Below are 19,254 nucleotides of genomic sequence, written 5' to 3'. Positions count from 1 at the left end.
TTTTCTGACCACATTCTGCCGAAGTCCTGGACATTTATGTGAAGATGTACAGGGAGGTTAGGAGTAGTACACAGGCCCTCTCAAGCCTGCTATGCCATCATGGCTGATATGCTTGGAACTCAAACCAAATATTAAGAAAAAGACCAAATCATGCCAAATCTGTTCCTTATTAGCTATCAAATCTTCAATCCAGTCCAATATGTTGCCCCTTAAACCCTTTCAAATAACCAAAGATGCTTTGATGTGTCACCATGACAAATGCTACTGAAAATGAAAGTGCAGTAGATTGAATATTTTTCATACCAGGTTGCTTATTTTAAATCACTGGGCGTATTTTTATGAATGGACAATAATAATAAAACAGAATAGTAGAAATGTTCAACAGAGGAAGGGGGGGGGGGGGATAACTCTTGCAAAAAGAGAATTTGAGTTCACTTTTCGTGTTTATTGCCTTCCCCGATAATTGAAAACGTAGAATTGTGAAAAAGTGGTATAACTGTGCGGAGGAAATAAGGAGACGGCTAAATGGAAGCCAGTTGATGTGTTGGATTATCACGTTGCTTTTGTGGAGAATAGAAAAACGGTGATTGTGCAAAACAAAGTGAGGTTATCAGGAACCAGTAACACAATAAAAGCATAAGTGCCTTGGGAACAGAAATAGAAAGGCAGAATATTATCGACAGCAGCCATGCAAAAGCAGTAAAACAAGCAAAAATGCAACACGGTTCTGACGGGACATTACTGAACATACTGTCAGAACTTCCATATATTCATATCGATCGAGCAATATGTGCTGTTTGTTGAACATACGTTCAACATTATGGAAGAATAGTGACGGAGCTAGGGAACAGAAATATTTGAATAACCAATAGAGCGGAAGATTAAAATGACCAGCAGCCGGCAGCAGAAAAGACCAGCAGATGTAGCAACAGAATTAGGCGATTCGGTCCATCGAGTCTGATCCGCCATTAAATCACACTTTGGCTGATTTTATTTAATCCTTCATTTCTCTCTTATCCACATTATCCTTGATTCCTTTACTGATTTAAAATTGTTCCCCTCAACTTCGAAAATAACTAACGACAAAACCTCTGCAGCTCTCTGTGGTAACGGATTACACAGATTCGCTACCTTTTAAAAGAAGAAACTCCTCCTTAACTGGCAGACTGTCCTTAGAAGACCATGAGACATAGGAGCAGAATTAGGTCACTTGGTCCATCGAGTCTGCTCCGCAATTCAATCATGGCTGATATTTTTTTCATCCCCATTGTCTTGCCTTCTCCAAATAACGCCTGATCCCCTTATTAATCAAGAACCTATCTATCTCTGCCTTAAAGACACTCAGTGAATTGGCCTCCACAGCCTTCTGCGGCACAGTGTGCCACAGATTCACCACCCTCTGGCTGGAAAAATCCTCCTTATCTCTGTTTTAAAGGTTCGCTCCTTTAATCTGAGATGGTGCCCCCTGGTTCTTGTTTTTCCTACAAGTGGAAACATCCTCTCCACGTACACTCTACCCAGGCCTCGCAGTATCGTGTACGCTTTAATAAGATCCCCTCTCATCCTTCTAAACTCCAACGAGTTGAGACTCAGAGTCCTCTAAAAGGTAACAACCTATCAGTGTCCACCATGCCAACCCCCCTGATAATTCCTAATGTCACAATAAGGTCGGCTCTCATTGCGCTAAACTCCAATGAGAACAGGTACAACAGAATCAACCTCTCCTCACAAGAAACGTCCTCCATACCCGGGATTAACGATCTGATCCTTCACTGGACTGGCATTAATGTCACTATATCTTTATTAGAAATTGGAAACAAGAATAGTTTCACGAACCTCAGGAACGTTGATATTTTGGAGAAGTTGGGCCTGTCCTGATTGAGGAGTTTCAAATTCATGAGGTGACTAAACAGATTAGATGTGGAGAAACTGTTCTCATTCATGGGGATGCGGTGGCTCCATATGGGATGGCCGAGGCTCCTACTGTACTACCTCTTAGATCCCTCTGCCTGCCTCACTTATAGATATAAAATCATAGAATCCCAACAGTGAATAAGAAAGCCATTCTGCCCATCGAGTCAGCACCGACCATTCAAATGAGCACTGCAGCCATGTACACCCTTCTCCACCCTGTACTATCTCTGTTGCCCCATAACTTTTTATTTTATACATTAACAGCAAACAATTATTTTTATTACAGTTAAGGAGCAATTTAGCCGAGCCAATTCACCTGCCCTGCGCATCTTTGAGTTGTGGGGGTGATACCCACGCAGACACGGGTAGAATGTGCAAGCTGCCGACGGACAGGGACCTGGCGCATCTGACACCACAACCAATCCTATACATCCATAGACACAAAGGGGCAATCTATCATCGCCATCCACCTACACATACATCTTTGACTGTGACAACCTCACACCCTCCTGCCCCTATCCAGTCACACCCTTGTGCACCTGACCAGTGAGCGAACTCAAGGTATTCCATGCAGACTGCACTTTTGCAGCTAGTTTGTATACTCTCTGGCGTTCGTGTTCAGGAACGAGTCTTAACAAATGAGTAACTTTCTTAATTTACACATCCCACCTGTTCCCTCGGAAACCTATTTAATTTTACTTTCGTTAGGACTGATATACGTTAAATGTCTGCCCTTAAATTACCAGAAATTGTGTTAGATTTTTAGAAGATAAAAGTTTCTCATTGATTCTGTTAATCTCCAGTACTTACCTCAAAACCAGAATCTCACAACTGCAGCAAAAACCTCCATAAGAACTGAATGAAACGATTCTACAAACCGGTTACCAACATAGAAGACAAACTTGTGAATATCCACAATTGATAATTTATCGGTTATAATGATGTGATGAAGAAATATTATGTATGTGAAGAACTATTGATATCGCAGCTCCACACACATCAATAACACGAATCAGGATTCATTTAGCAGCAAATCATTCAATTAATTCCTTCAGAAACAGACAGTTTCCAGCATTTGTCGTACTCTGTATTCCACTTTCAAAGGAAAATGGACATCAATAACTGTTGCTGGGTTTAGTGCCCATGGGCAAAACAACCTCTCAACATAGGCGCCAAATGAGAATGGTTGTGTCATGAAAACGTGGTGGTCTACCCGTGGATTATCCTCGACTCATTGTTACAAACGACCCTATTCCTGTTCAGTGACTGGTAAGGGCCACTGATGTGCTATCTCTGTGAAAAACCAATAAAAATGCGGTGCTAAAGCGGGAAAACATAGACTACGCACAATGCAAATGATTGTCGAAAATGGTTTAACGTGGTAAAAGGAATGAAATCATAGAATTTACAGTGCAGAAGAAGGCCATTCATCCCAACGAGTCTACAAGGTCCCTGAAAAAGCACCATACATAAGCCCACACCTCCACCCAATTCCGGTAACCCAGAAACCCGATCTAATCTTTGCACACTACGGGGCAACTTAGCGTGACCAATCCACCGAACACGCACATCTTTGGACTGTGGGAGGAAACCCGAGCACCCGCAAGAATCGCACACAGACACGGGGAGAACGAGCAGACTCCGCACAGACGGGCGGACTCCGCACAGCGGAATGAAGCTTTAAGCTAAGTTATAGGGCTGTCGACCAACTGAACAGTTTATCTTCCTGGATGATGGTGAGCTTCTTGCGTGATGAAAGTACAATTAACTTGGTGGATGGTATTAGTTTCATCATACTCCATCAAACACACATCTATTGAAATCACATTTGTCATCACTTGATATTTGGTCTCGTAAGTAATGGCGGTTCAAGTGACCAACTAAATGTTCTGAACTGTTTTCCGTCTGTCACACTTTCAGACAGTGAGATTCAGATTCCCACCCTCCAGGTGAAAGAGGTTTCCCCACAAATCTCCTCCAATTATCTTGTTCCTCGGGTGGCTGTCTCATGGCGCCGAGGACCCGGCTCGATCCCAGCCGCAGTCCACTGGCCTGTGGGGTTTGTACATTATCCCATACCGCCTGAATCTCTTCCGCACAACTCAAAGTTATGCAGGTTAGATGCCACTAAATTGCCTCCTCAATTGAAAAAAATAATATCTTGCTCATTACCTTAAATTAATGACAGTGGACATCGATCCCTCTACTGAGGAGCAAAGTTCTTTCCTAACTACCGGCTCTGTATCCATCATTATTTTCTTCCTCTCCACGAGATTCCCCATCGCTTTCTCTTCTCTAAGATAAGCAAACACTGCCTATCGGCCCTCTCTTCATAGCTGACACACCAGCCCAGGCAACATCCTGGCGAATGACCACTGCACGCTTCCTCGTGTAATCACATCACTCCTGTGGTTTGGCACACAGAACTGCACACAGTTCTTGCGCTGTGGCCTGACAAGCGTCCATTATACCTTCCTTGTTCATAGATGCAATGCCTCACCTAAAAAAGGCAAGTATCATATATGTCCTTTCAAGCCGGCTACCCTCATGGACTTGGCATCATGCACCCTATGGTTCCCCCTATTCCTCTGCACTTCCTATAATCTTGCCTTTCATTGTGTAAATAGTTGCCTTGTTCATTGTCTCAGAATACATCACCTCACACTTTACAGGGTAAAATTCTGTTACCAACGTTCTGTACATCTGACTCGCCCCTATATCACCCTGTAAAACATGGCACACCTCCTCATTATTTAACAGAACATTATTATGCGATGTTACGAAATTACAGATTGTGTCCCTCCTTTCCCATCGCGGTCATTAATATACACTGCAGACAACAAGAAGCACAGCACGGATCCGTGTGTTACACCACTGGACACATGCTTCCAGTCACAAAAACCTTTGACCAATATCCTCTGCATCCTGCCATTAAGACAATTAGGGGACCGTTTGCCAATTCTCCCTGGATCCCATTGGCTCTTATCGTTGTCATCCATTTGTTGAGTAACAGAATTAGCACTAATCTAACAACCGATATGCTGAGATCAAATACAACGCAGAATCGTTGACGTGGGTGAACTACCTTTACTGGACACAGAAAAGCGGTTCCGCAGACTTGATCATCAACCTTCAAATTTGTGCCAATTTTCAGCGGGTGTAATTCACAGGTGCATTGAACTCGGATCTATTTTGGATAACAGGGATGACGTTCAGGGATACTACGTGTATTTTAGAATTAGGGTTACGTTCTGCATTAACTGAATATGTGTTTATTGCTTCATATACTTAATTGTCTGAGAGTAGCGATGTCATGATTATGTGTGTTAATCGTAACTTTAATGTAATAAGTAGCAGTTAATACTTGTGGTACGACGACTATATTGTTTATTCCCACTGGTGTTTCTCTTTACTCCTCACTCCATTGCAAAAACAATACTGTACATTCCCACAAACTAGTGTTCTGAGTTGGGATACACTCGGAGATAACATCAGCATGATTCGTGAGATAAAACTGGGTGTCGGACGAGATCCCAAAACGCTTCAGTTGTTGGGTGTAGGACATTTTTTACTTTTAAACAGAACGAGAGGGAGGAACACACGTACCCAAGTAAGAACGTTAGTCAAAGTATAAACGCAACAATGATGCATCTTTTAAAACTCGATCTTATCTGCAAGTCGACAATATAAACTCAACAAGTTGAAAAGTGCGCCTAAAAGCAAACGAATGGAATTGACAGTTAGCGTGCAAGTCGTCTTATCTGCAGGGTTTGATAAGCCCGACACAACTGACAGCTGAGCAATACATTTAAGTTTACGAGAGGGACTAGCCGGACCCAAAATTTCAAGAAATGAGGAAATTGAATTAATGGACTTTCAATTACGAAGCGCCACAGAAATTAAGAATTTCGTGATGCAAGAAAAAGAGAGGGGAAAAAAAAGGACGAGTGATGGAAAGAGAGGGAAGATAAACAGAGAGACTGCTTCCCTGTGAAAGAGAAGAGACAGTGTTCAAACGGGAAATCCAGCAAGCTGCAAGGTAAGACAAATATAATGAAAGATGGACTTTGGAATTTGCACGCAAGCAGCAGCAAATTAAAGTTCAGAGGAAACGGCGGAGAAAGGTGGTTTCAGATGGGAGTCAATTAGAAAGATATTCAGATATATACAAGCACTCCCAAGAATTCCATGTTTGCATTTCAGCATAAAGAACTGGCAAGACATTTTGACCCTTCCCTTCCAGACTAAAAGGCAGATAGTGAGGTCTATGTGTCCTTGTCCGAGGAACGTTCTGGGAATTATGAGTGACTAGGCAGCAAGCGATACCAATCTAATTTCGATACGAAGAGCATTGGCACCCACCAGGGATGGACATTTCTGAATAATTTGCACAGGTGCAAGTGATCAGCAGATGTTCTTAAAAATGATGTCCTCTGGAAGATTATTTTAATGTGGACAAGACAAAATACAAAAAAACTATTCACATTCTACGAGACAATTTGTTGTCCAGTAGGGATAGTAAACCAAATGTTTCGTGTGAGCAGATTTCACGAAGACACAACATAAATCTCTTCAGTAAAAATACGCTTATGGATTGGGTTGAAGACGAAGGATTTAGTGGTAGGCGTAGTAGATTACCTGCCCATTGCGGGCATTACATTAATTCTCGGAAATGGTATTTCAGGTTCCCAGCTGTTGGTGATGCCGACAATGAATTCTGACACAGTGGAATTACATACAGAGCACTATGCAGTATCTATGGAATGCGTGCGCGCAATCAGAGTATCCTACCCTCAGATAAAAGAGGGAAAAGTTGCGAGTCCAGGTTGCGGCACGGAAGTACAGATTATATGATCTTCTTCGCCGGTGCTAATTGACTAACAGACATGATTGTCCTCTTCAAGAAATAGCTGTTACTGTTTGTGGGTTGTGTCGGTTGTTGTGTGGTTTCTGAGTCTACCCAGAGTCGCATCTTCGACCTGTCCCTTTGCAGGAGTATTAGGGAGCTGGGATCGTTTCTTGCATGCTAGATCGCTGATATACCTTTTTGAGACTCATTTTCCAGGCCCCCTTTGCGTCACGTGTCCTTGAAGAATTGTGTCCCTTTAATCAGGAGGTTCATCCAAGTAGGTCTCTTCTGAACAAGGATCTCCCAGGCGTTGACATCTATGTTGTCATTCTTGAAATAAGCCTTATGGTGTCTTTGAAGCACTTTCTTTGTCTTTCTCTTGTTCAGTAGCCTTCATTGAGCTGCGCAAAGAACATTTATTTGGCAGTCGGGACGCTGACATCCTCAGCTTATGGCGGGCCCAACGTAGGTTGATTTGGATGACGATTGCCTCGATACTGCTGCTCTTGGCTCCTTCACGGAGACCTAAGTTAGCACGCCTTTCCTCACCACCGAATCGGAGAGTCCGTCTCAGACAGCGTTGATCACATTACTCCAGGATCTAGAGGTGATATCTGGTCCAAATCTCTGAGCCAGAGGCAAGCGTCGGAAGGATGACGCCTTGCACAGAAGGATCTTGCTGTACGGACGGATATTGTGGTCATCAAAGAATCTCATCCTTAGTCCACCGAAGGAGGCACTCTCGGACTGGATAGAATGTTAGATCTCCGTATTGTTGTCAGTCGTATATGAGAGGTGGCTCCCAAGGTGTGAGATGGCACACGTTCGGAAGGATCCCTCCGTTGATCTTGATGGATGCAGGGACCCAATCGTGACCTGGGAGGTTTGCTGTAGGACTTTAGTCTTCTTGAGATTGAGGCTCAAACCAATTATTTGGCATGCTTTCAGGAAGGTGTCAAGCCCGATTTGGCGGTTCTCTTCTCAGAGAATGCAGATGGCGAGGTCCCTACACTGAAGTTCCATGAGCAATTTTAGTATCGTTTTCTTATTGAATGTCAACCTGTTAATGTTTAAAACGTTTCGGCCCATGCTGCAGACGCAGTCTACTCCACTGGGACGCAATCTATTGACAAGGTGAAGGATCGTAGTGATGAAGATGGAGCAAACAATAGAGATGATGAAACATCCTTGCTTTACTCCAGTCTTGATCTTCGAAGTTAATTATCTTACTTCCCTCGGTGAGGACTGTTGCTGAAATCTTGTCACGGTCAAGCCGGATGATGGTGATGAATTTATCTGGACAGCTGGATTTTGACCTGAATTCCTTTGCATTTCACGATTCACTGAGTCAATACCATTGGCCACATTAATAAAGGCCATTTAGAACAGTTGATGTTGGTCCTCGCATGTGTCTTGTAGTTGGCGAACAGTGAAAATCGTCTCTGCTGTTCCACGGCTTGTTTGGAAGCCACACTGTTGAAACTGTACTGAACAACATGCTTGGCCAGAACATTAAAATTGCTGTGTTCCGAGAATAATAGAAGCTACGGCACAGAGACAGGCCCTACGGCCCAAAATAGAATATAGAACATTACAGCGCAGTACAGGCCCTTCAGCCCTCGATGTTGCGCCGACCTGTGAAACCACTCTAAAGCCCATTTACACTATTCCCTTATCGTCCATTTGTCTATCCAATGACCATTTGAATACACTTAGTGTTGGTGCGTCCATTACTGTTGCAGGCAGGGCATTCCACACCCTTACTACTCTCTGAGTAAAGAACCTACCTCTGACGTCTGTCTTATATCTATCTCCCCTCAATTTAAAGCTATGTCCCCGCGTGCTGGGCATCAAAATCCGAGGAAAAAGGCTCTCGCTGTCCACCCTATCCAATCCTCTGATCATCTTGTATGCCTCAATTAAGTCACCTCTTAACCTTCTTCTCTCCAACGAAATCAGCCTCAAGTCCCTCAGCCTTTCCTCATACGATCTTCCCTCCATTACCAGGGGTCATTCTGGTAAATCTCCTCTGCACCCTTTCCAATGCTTCCATATCCTTCCTATAATGCGGTGACCAGAATTGCACGCAATACTCTAAATGCGGCCGCACCAGAGTTTTGTACAGCTGCAACATGACCCCCATGGATCCGAAACTCAATCCCTCTAACAATAAAAGCTAACACACCGTACTCCTTCTTAACAACCCTCTCAACGTGAGTGGCAACTTTCAGGGATCTATGTACATGGACACCGAGATCTCTCTGCTCATCCACACTGCCAAGAATCTTACCATTAGCCCAGTACGCTGTCTTCCTGTCATTCCTTCCAAAATGAATCACCTCACACTTTTCTGCATTAAACTGCATTTGCCACCTCTCAGCCCAGCGCTGCAACTTATCTATGTCCCTCTGTAACTTGTAACATCTTTCCGCACTGTCCACAACTCCACCGACTTTAGTGTCATCTGCAAATTTACTCACCCATCCTTCTACGCCCTCCTCCAGGTCATTTATAAAAGTGACAAACAGCAGTGGCCCCAAAACAGATCCTTGTGGTACACCACTCGTAACTGGACTCCATTCTGAACACTTCCCATCAACCACCACCCTTTGTCTTCACCCAGTTAGCCAATTTCTGATCCAAACTGCTTAATCTCCCTGAATCCCATGCTTCCGTATTTTCTGCAGTAGCCTACCGTGGGGAACCTTATCAAACGCTTTACTGAAATCCATATCCACCACATCAACTGCTTTACCCTCATCCACCTGTTTGGTCACCTTCTCAAAGAATTTAATAAGGTTTGTGAGGCACGACCTACCCTTCACGAAACCGTGTTGATTATGTCTAATCAAATTATTCCTCTCCAGATGATTATACACCCTATCTCTTATAAACCTTTCCAAGATTTTGCCCACAACAGAAGTAAGGCTCACTGGTCTATAGTTACCGGGGTTGTCTCTACTCCCCTTCTTGAACAAGGGGACAACATTTGCTATCCTCCAGTCTTCTGGCACTATTCCTGTTGACAAAGATGACTTAAATATCAAAGCCAAAGGCTCAGTAATCTCCTCCCTAGCTTCCCAAAGAATCCTAGGATAAATCCCATCCGGCCCAGGGGACTTATCTGTTTTCACCCTTTCCAGAATTGTTAACAGCTCCTCCTTATGAATCTCAAGCGCTTCTAGTCTAGTAGCCTGAATCTCAGTATTCTCCTCGACAACATTGTCTTTTTCCTGTGTGAATACTGACGAAAAATATTCATTTAGCAACTCTCCTATCTCCTCAGACTCCAAGCACAACTTCCAACTACTGTCCTTGACTGGCCCTACTCTTACCCTAGTCATTCTTTTATTCCATGTCAATCAAAAAGCCCATCTAAGCTAACTCCCATTGCCTGCATTCGGCCCATATCCCTATAAACCTTTCCAATCCATGTATCTGTCCAAATGCCTTTCACATTTGTCAATATCCCTGCCTTAACCACTTCCTAGAGCAGCTCATACCGCATACGTACCATTCTCTGTGTAAAAACGTTGCTCCACAGGTTCCCATTAATTTTTTGCCCCTCTTTACTTAAATCTAAGCCCTCTAGCTCTAGATTCCCCAATCCCGGGAAAAAGAGTGAATGCATTCACCAAATCCAGATCTCTCGTGACCTTATACACCTCGCTAAGATCATCCCTCAATTCACTACGCTCCAAAGAAAAATGTCCGAGCATGACCAATCTCACACTGTAACTCAGTCCCTTGAGACCAGGCAATATCTTTATAAATCTATTCTGCCCTCTCGCCAGTTAAATAACATATTTCCTAAAGCGGCCAAAAGTGAACACAATACTCCACGTGCTGTCTTACCATGGCCCTGTACAATTGGAAGGTAATTTCCCAACTCATATACTCAATGGGTGACTGATGGGGGCAATCATGCAAAAACGCTTCTTCACTGCCCTATCTAACTGTTACTCCACGTTTAGAGAACAGTGCATCTGAACTGCAAGGTCCTTCTGTTCCACTATACTCCCCGAGTTCCTACAATTCACCGTGAATGCCCTACCTTTATTTGATCTTCCAAAATGCAGCACATCATACTTATCTATATTGAACTCCATTTGCCATTTCTCGTCCCAACTCCCATCTTCCTCACTGCCAATGATACCATTTATTTCGTGTAATCTGCAAACTTGCAGATCTTGCCTTGTACATTCTCATCAAAATCGTTGATACAGATAAGAACAGCAATGGACATAGCGCTGACTCGTGAGGTATACCACTAGTCACAGGCCTGCAGTCTGACAAGCATTCTTCCACCATTAGACTGTCTCGTACCATCAAGCCAATTGTACGTCCAATTTTCCAGCTGATTCCATGTGATCTAACCTTCCAGAGCAGCCTACCATGTGGAACTTAATCAATGGCCTTACTAAAGTCAATATAGACAATGCCTACCACCCTGCCTACATGAATCTTCCTGGTCACTTCATCAAAGAATTCGAACAATGTTTTACGGCGTGATCTCCCATCTACTGACTAATCCGATTCAAAACCTGCCTTTCCAAATGCCTGATTCCAAATTTCCAAATGCCTGATTCCAAATTCCCAAATATCTTGTCCCTCAGAATCCTCCCGAGTAATTTACCCATCACAGATGTTAGGCTTACCGTCCTATAATTCCCAGGTTTTTCATTGCAGCCTTTTTTAAAGAAGGCCACAACATTTTATACCCTCCAGTCTTCTGGCACCTCACCCGTGGCTAACGATGATGCAAGTATCTCAGCCAGGGCTCTCGCAATGTCTTCTCTAGTCTCACGCAGTATGCTTGGACATAGCTGATCCGGGCCAGGAGATTCACCCACCATCGTCATTTTAATACGTCTATCTATGATGATAACCTCCTCTACTGTGGTGCGAACTTTTCCGAATCAATCGCCATTAACCTTCCCAGGTTCCCAACTCTTCATGGGTTTCTACACGGTGAACACAGAGGAGAAATATGCATGGAAAGAATCACCCACCCTCTGCCATTCCGCACATACGTGTCCACTTTGGTCCTATTATCTCCAGCTATCTTTTAATTTAACATACTTAAAAAATAACTTTGAATTCACCATAATCCTCTCAACCAAAGTTACATCATGCACCCTTTTGCCCGACGTATGGCCTTCTTGTGCCCAGCCCTGTATCCCCTATACACCTCTAGGTACCTCGAGCAGCTTACCTGAAACGTGCTCCCTCTTTTTATTGGCCCAGACCTCAAACTGTTTTGAAATCCAGGGTTCCCCACTCCTGTCGGCCTTGCCCTTCACCCTAACAGGAACATATAAACCCTAAACTCTCTCTATTTCACATTTAAAGGCCTATCAGTTGCCGGTGGCACATTTGTTCTCAAACAAGCTATTCGAATCAACCGTTGGAAACTCCTCTCTAATTCCATCAAAATTCGCCTTGCCCCCAATTTAGAAATTGCACCTGTGGACCAATGCTTGCCCTTTCCATAACTACTGTATAATTAATGGCACTAATGCTACTTGTGATAAAATGGCCCCTGCCGCCACCTCAGTTACCTGCCCTGGCCTATGTCCCAAGAGTAGGTCATGTTTTGCCTTCGCCCGAGGAGGATCCTCCACATACTGTCTAAGGAAACTTTCGTGAACACACTTAACAAATTATCCCACATCTAAGCCCTTAATATTATGGCAGTCCCAGTCTATGTTGGGAAAATTAAAATCAACTGCAATGACAACCCTATTTCTCCTACGAATCTCCCCAATATTCCTACATATTTGTTCTTCCTATTGCCGTTGACTATTTGCGGACCTGTTATTCAAGCCAATAACGTCACCACTCCCTTCTTATTTCTTAGTTCCACCCGCAAAACCTCTCTGGATGACCCCTCGGTTATTTCGTCTCTGACAATGGTCGTGATGCTCCACATAATCAAAATTGCATCTCCCCTCCGCTCTTTCCTGCACCTCTGTTTCGCCTGAAGCACATGTACACTGGAACATTAAGCTGTCAGTCAAATCCCGCCCTTACCCATGTTTCAGTTTTAGCTAAAGTATCCCAGTCCAACACATCTATCCATGGCCTGAGTTCATGAGCCTTACCTGTCAGGCGCCTTGCATTGCAATTGGGTGCAATTTAGTTCAACATGTTTTGCCAGCACCCTGCCGTGTTCCTGCCTATCATGTCGATTTAGCTGGCCTCTGCTCAGTACTGAGCCTCCTTTCAGCCCCTCACTTGCTTCCTTGCTGCTGAGGATCCCAATCCCAGCCAATTTAGTTTTAACCCTCCCTTGTAGCACTAGTAAATGTGCCTCCAACTGCCCGTTGAAAACTGCTCCTCCACAACCACTTCCTGTAAACAATGACTGCCCGATGCCAATCTTCCTGGCAACAGCCAATCAGCACCACCGCTGCGCTAGATCGTGTACTGGAGAAAAGCAAAATACAGAAGATGCAGACTATCTGGAATAATAGAAATATAAGCAGGTAAAAATATGCTTCTGAAGCAACTTCACATTATATTTTATTTAGAACTGGCTTTCAGTCCTCCATTTAAACGAAAGAACCCTTAAAGTGCTGAAGGATGCCCTTTTGCCCATCGAGTCTGCACTGACTATTTGAATGATCGCCCTACCCCCGCCTTATCTTTGTAACCCCACCTCAACTACACATCTCTGCACTGGAAGGGGCAATTGTCGCATTGTCAATCCACCTAACCTGTGAGAGGAAACCGCAGAACCTGTAGAAAACCCACATGGACTCGGGGAGAGAGTGACACTCCACAGAGACAGTATCCCCATGCCAGAATCGAACCCTTGTCCCTAGCGCTGGCTGGCAGCAGTGCAAACCACTGTGACATTGTGTCACAATGTCGCCCTTCTTGGCAATGTCCGTAGTCATTACTCTTTTCAGTATCTTGATACATTGAGTTCTGTAAAGCATAGTGAATCGAATTGATGAATGGCTCGTGAGATCTGATATACGCGGCGTTGGGGAAAGCCCAAAAGAAACATAAACCCCACACATATGACTGCAGTTGTTGAAAAATATTCCAGCGAATTATTTTGCTCTGACGACGTCGGAACTCTGATCGCTGAAGGCGTTTTTGTTCTGTTTTCTCCGCCTCGACATAGTTCTTAATTTGTTTAGCTGGATTCGCAACTGGTTGTATTGTGTCTAAAGATCGTCCATCTGATCCATTAGATGTGGGATCACTTTGCTTTGCCGACTCTATGTATACCAGTGTGTCCTGTCTTGTGCTGCAATTTCACTGGTACGGCAAACATTTTTTCTGTTGGGGGGCGGTGGCGATATATCTCATGCTCTACTCAAGATCTGCTGTCCTGGAGTTAACTTCCGAATCGTGTTTTAGGTGTTGCAACATCAATTGTAACGCAGCTGTCTCAGTGAGCGACGCGCCAATAACATTTCGGGGAAACCAAAAATGACTATGAACAAATACCGCTGTCAGCAAAGCTCACGCACTACGAATAAGTAATAATACTGTCAATAATAATAAAAATGACGACAGCGGATGTTGCGGGGTCGCTTGGCATTGTCTACCGTCGTTTTTCTTTACGGAACCTTCCCGGATTTTTATTTTCCTACGAGCAGTTGTGGCTTTTCTGTCTTCCATCTCCTCCATCGATGCTTTTCTGACTTCCCCGGTGGTATTGGCTCCTACCCTGTACTGAGGCCCTCTGTATGTTGAAAGACTGGCTCGCCGAAGGACAGGAATTACTTCTGAGTTCAATCATTAAAGCTAGAACCGCAGATGTGATAATTTCAAAGGAAAACTTAACCAGCTGAATGCAGTAATTGAAAGATGACCCCTTTAAGCTTATTTCGGCAGATTTCGGAGGTAGCCTGAACAAGCTAATTGAAATGAAAGAGCATTTATAAAACTGTGACCCTCTTCTTTTCCTACATTTTATAAATGGAGTAATGATTCTGAGTAACGTTTCTGCTCCTCATATTCTTACCAAACGACCAGATGACGGATATCTGCCACGTGGCTTTAAAGGCGTTAAAGAATGACTGAATTATTTTAGGAGTTTGAAACGTGGTCCTGGAAATATGATTGGCATTTAGTACCATTGGCATTTAATGGATAATTTAGTGGTCAGTCCTTAATTAAATTGTTTTTATTTTCGTAAACATATTATCTGATGTACGAGCAAAATGACAGTTAACTATATATTATGGATGATTCTTATTGAGTGAAACGGATATTCTACAATGATATTGAAGTTATATTTCCCGGTTCCAATTTCAATGATAATCAATGCACTAATTTGTCAACTTGCATTACAGTGAGACAACTGCTTGCTAAAGATATCGGTAAATTAGTTCTAAAAGCTGTATGTAAGCTTGTAAATCTTGGGAATTTTCAGAAACAGTATTTGATCTGGTGGGTTTAATGGCCAAGGATTGCTGTGGCGTTTCACATTTTTCAAAAAATTTCAACAACGAAACATGATTTAAACGATCAAAGGCCTGGAGGAAAATGGATTAATTTCATTTTTTAAAGCAGGAAAACTAAAGGTTCAAGCCAGTGTCAATATTACAACGTTTTATTGATCTGTCGCTCATTGTGAACGGGGACATAACGGACCAGAACGGCCAAAAGTGATTTTCGCATTCAACTGCATTAAGACAAATCAGAAATTTACGAATTATTGTTGATTTTACCAGCAACTTTTTGATAATTACACAACGCTCATATTGCAAGTTAATAAAATGTGACTGCATATATTACACATGAAATAACTTAAATATGAATTAAATATAAAAGATGGCAAAGATTTGTTTCAAAGAAGTGAAACTTGCTTTCTCGAAATCATAGGTTACCGCACTCAAAGGGTACAGAGGGAACCAATTCGGTCCATCCTCTCTGAATAAGCTCTGCAAAGGATAATATGGCATGTTGCCATTTACTGCCTTTTCCCAGAAGCTCAGCACATTGCTTCGATCGAAGTAAGCATCTAATGTCCTACTTGATGTCTCGATTATAACCACCTCCATCACACTTCCGGGAACTGTATTCCAGACCCGAACTACACTTTGTGCAAAAATGTTTTTTTTTTCAACATATGTGCTTCATTTGCAGATCACTTTAAATCTGCGACCGTTGGTTCTTTGTCATTTTACGAGCAAGAGACTCCCCCTTGTCGACTCTGTCCGTAAGCTTCTGTACAAGACAATCGACCGTAATATTCACTTCATTCGTACTAATATTTTTCAATCAGCTTTAAATTTATTTGCGAATATGAAATAAATATTGTTTTCAATATTTCCAACATAAGGGATAGCCGTTAAACTGCCCGTAAAATGTGTGAAGCATATCCTCAGCATTGAGCAATACTGCAACATAGGGGCTGGTTTAGCACAGGGCTGAAGAGCTGGCGTTTAAAGCAGACCGGCAGGCCAGCAGCACGGTTCAATTCCCGTACCAGCCTCCCCGAACGGGAGCCGGAATGTGGCGACTAGGGACTTTTCACAGTAACTTCATTTGAAGCCTACTTGTGACAATAAGCGATTTTCATTTTTCATTTCATTTTCAAATAAATTGCATTAATATCTAAGTAAATACCCCATTATTTTGAACAATATGATGATAAATCGTTGACAGAGAAATGGATCTTACCTATTGCCAAGCAACTGCAAAATTTAAACCCCCGTGTTAGCATAAAAAACAATTTTGTTACAATTGCACTGGAAAACGGACATTTGATTGATTGAAAGCAATTGAAATAAAATAATAATTTTCTATCACTTTGACAAATTCGTGACGCCAACTTTAGGCGAGCCGATGAATTTAAAAGTGTTCCATCATGAATCCTAGATAAAGAGGTATAAATGTAACGTAAATTGGCAGCGAAAGTTCTTCATAAAATTGGAAAAGTGTACAAAGGAATCCTTCATAAAAGCAAATTACTGTGGATGCTGGAATCTGAAACCAAAGAGAAAATGCTGGAAAATCTCACCAGGTCTCGCAGCATCTGCAGGGAGAGAAAGTGGCTCTTTTCTCTCGCTTTACTATGTAATCTCCCGGAGATTAATCTCCCTGGAGATACTTGAACAGAAGCTGCCAGACCTGCTGAGATGTTCCAGCATTTTCTCTTTGGTTGCGCTATTATCTCTCTCTACAGATGGTGCCAAACATACTGAGATTTTCCAACATTTTCTCTTTGGTTGAAGAACTCCTTCATATTTGCATAAAATGAACTAATGATGAGAAGATATCATTTTTGATTCAGTACATTTGAAATGTGATTTCAAAATACACTTAGCATATACGCCGAAATATAAGGATGCTCGTCTTCTCTCTTCTTGGTTGCAGAAATAGCAAGACTGAAAAAAAGTCTCGAGGATGGTGGTACAGAAATCAGTTCACAATTTATTATTTTCGTTGTTACACACGTGAAATCAGGTATTTACGAGATACATCACAGACCTGGTGTAGCACAATTAATGACGATGAAATGGCACGACGTTAAAAGCGAATCATTTTAATTTAGGGACGCACTTTCTTTGCACATGCATCTGTTCTATAAAGAACAAGGCTGCCTGATGAAACTATTCGAACTGCTAATGCCGTTTTCTCGGTTTTCATATAGTTCTCCAGCTGACCACTTGAATGAAAGGGTAGTAACAATCGATGGGTATGGGTATGGTACTAAATGTGAACCTTTACTCTGCTTTTACTAAGGAAAACGATTCGGCCTAGGACATGTGAAAGAGGAAGAAGCGAAGGCGTGTGATACCTTTCAAACTGGTACCGATATTGGAAAGGGATGCTCGACTTAAACTTGACCATTCGTCATAATATTTCGAGAATTCAGAGTAAGAGGTGAATGGCATTATCAGAATATTAACAATAATAAGAATAAGAAGAAGAATGAAGAAGAAAAAGATGAAAAATAATCTTTATTAATGTCACAAGAAGGTTCACATTAACACTGCAATAAAGTCACTGTGGACATCCCCGAGTCGCCACACTATGGCGCCTGTTCAGGCACGATGAGGGATAATTCAGAATGTCCAATTCACCTAAGTGACACAACTTTTGGTACTTTTTGGAGGAAGCCGGAGCGCCCAGAGGAAACCCAAGCAGGCATGGGAGACATTCAGCCTCGGTAGAGACAGTGACCCAAGGAGCGAATCGAACGTGAGCCCCTGGCGTTGTGAAGCAACAGTGTTAACTACTGAGCTACATGATTTTCCTCATAATTGGAAACATGCTCTGCCGAAGAAAAGTGCTATGTCTGCATTTAACGCAGTTTACCTCTGACTTCATGTGTAGACCTTCCCTTTCTAATCAGCGGTAATAGAGTCATGGCCATCGAGTCGTAAAGAACAGAAAAGGACCACCGACCCTTCCCATAAGCACCGATAATAACTGTCCCTAATCTCTCACTAATCCCATTTACCAGCAGCTGTCCCATTACCTTGAATGAGAAAGTGTTTCAAGTCTACATCCTGATGCTTTTTAAAGTTTGTGAGGATTGCAACCTCCACTACCTTCCCAGGCAGTGCATTCTAGATTCTCATCACCCTGTGTGGAGAATATTTTTTTCGCAAATCACTTCAGAATCTCCTGCCCCACAACCTTGTGATTTACTACTCAACTAAATTTCCTATTTACTTCCTATTTCCCCTGTCCAAACATTTCTTAGTCTTATGCACCTCAAACATACCCCCTCAGCCTGATCTGCTCGAAAGTGGACAATGCAAGCCTAACCAGTCTTTCTTTACAACGTAGATGTTCCATCCCAGGCAACATCCTGGCGAATCTCCTCTGTATCCCCTTCAGTGCAATCACGTCCTCCCCACACTGAGGTGACCAGAACTGCACAGTATACTAGATGCGGCATAACCAACGTTCTTTATAGCAGCAAGATAACCTTCCTCCAACTGTATTCTCTGCCATGACTGATAAAGGCAAGTGCCCATATGTCTTCTTAACTACCCTACTTACCTTCTTTGACAAAGAGTTATCCATACACGAAACATTAGGTCCCTTTTTTCTCCACAGATGCCGTCAGAACTGCTGGATTATCGAATGTCGACTGTTTTTGTTTCTATTTTAATGCTTTGTCGCTGTCAGGGACCTATGGAAAAATACCCGAAGATCCATCTGTTCCTCTAAGCTTCATAGTTCCTGCCTATCATTACAGACCTCCTTGGCCTGTTTCTTCTCCCAATGTGCCTCACCTCGCATGTATCAGGGTTACATATGACCTTCTACCGGTCTATCAACTTGACCAATCCGTCTATATCCACTGTAGCGTAAGGCCACCTTCTTAATTGTTAACCAGCTTACCGATATTGCAGTCGTCTGCAAACTTACTCCCACCTTCTCGTCAATATAATGCATACATATAACAAGCAAGACGGGACCCAACAGTGACATATGTGGCCAACTCCTGCCTCTATCTACTAGCTGTGAGGCCTTCTCTGGCATTAGACATTCTGATTTAACTGTTG

Source organism: Scyliorhinus torazame, chromosome 14, assembly GCF_047496885.1.
Source record: "Scyliorhinus torazame isolate Kashiwa2021f chromosome 14, sScyTor2.1, whole genome shotgun sequence".
Taxonomy (NCBI): domain Eukaryota; kingdom Metazoa; phylum Chordata; class Chondrichthyes; order Carcharhiniformes; family Scyliorhinidae; genus Scyliorhinus; species Scyliorhinus torazame.
Note: the sequence above shows the minus strand (reverse complement) of the source record.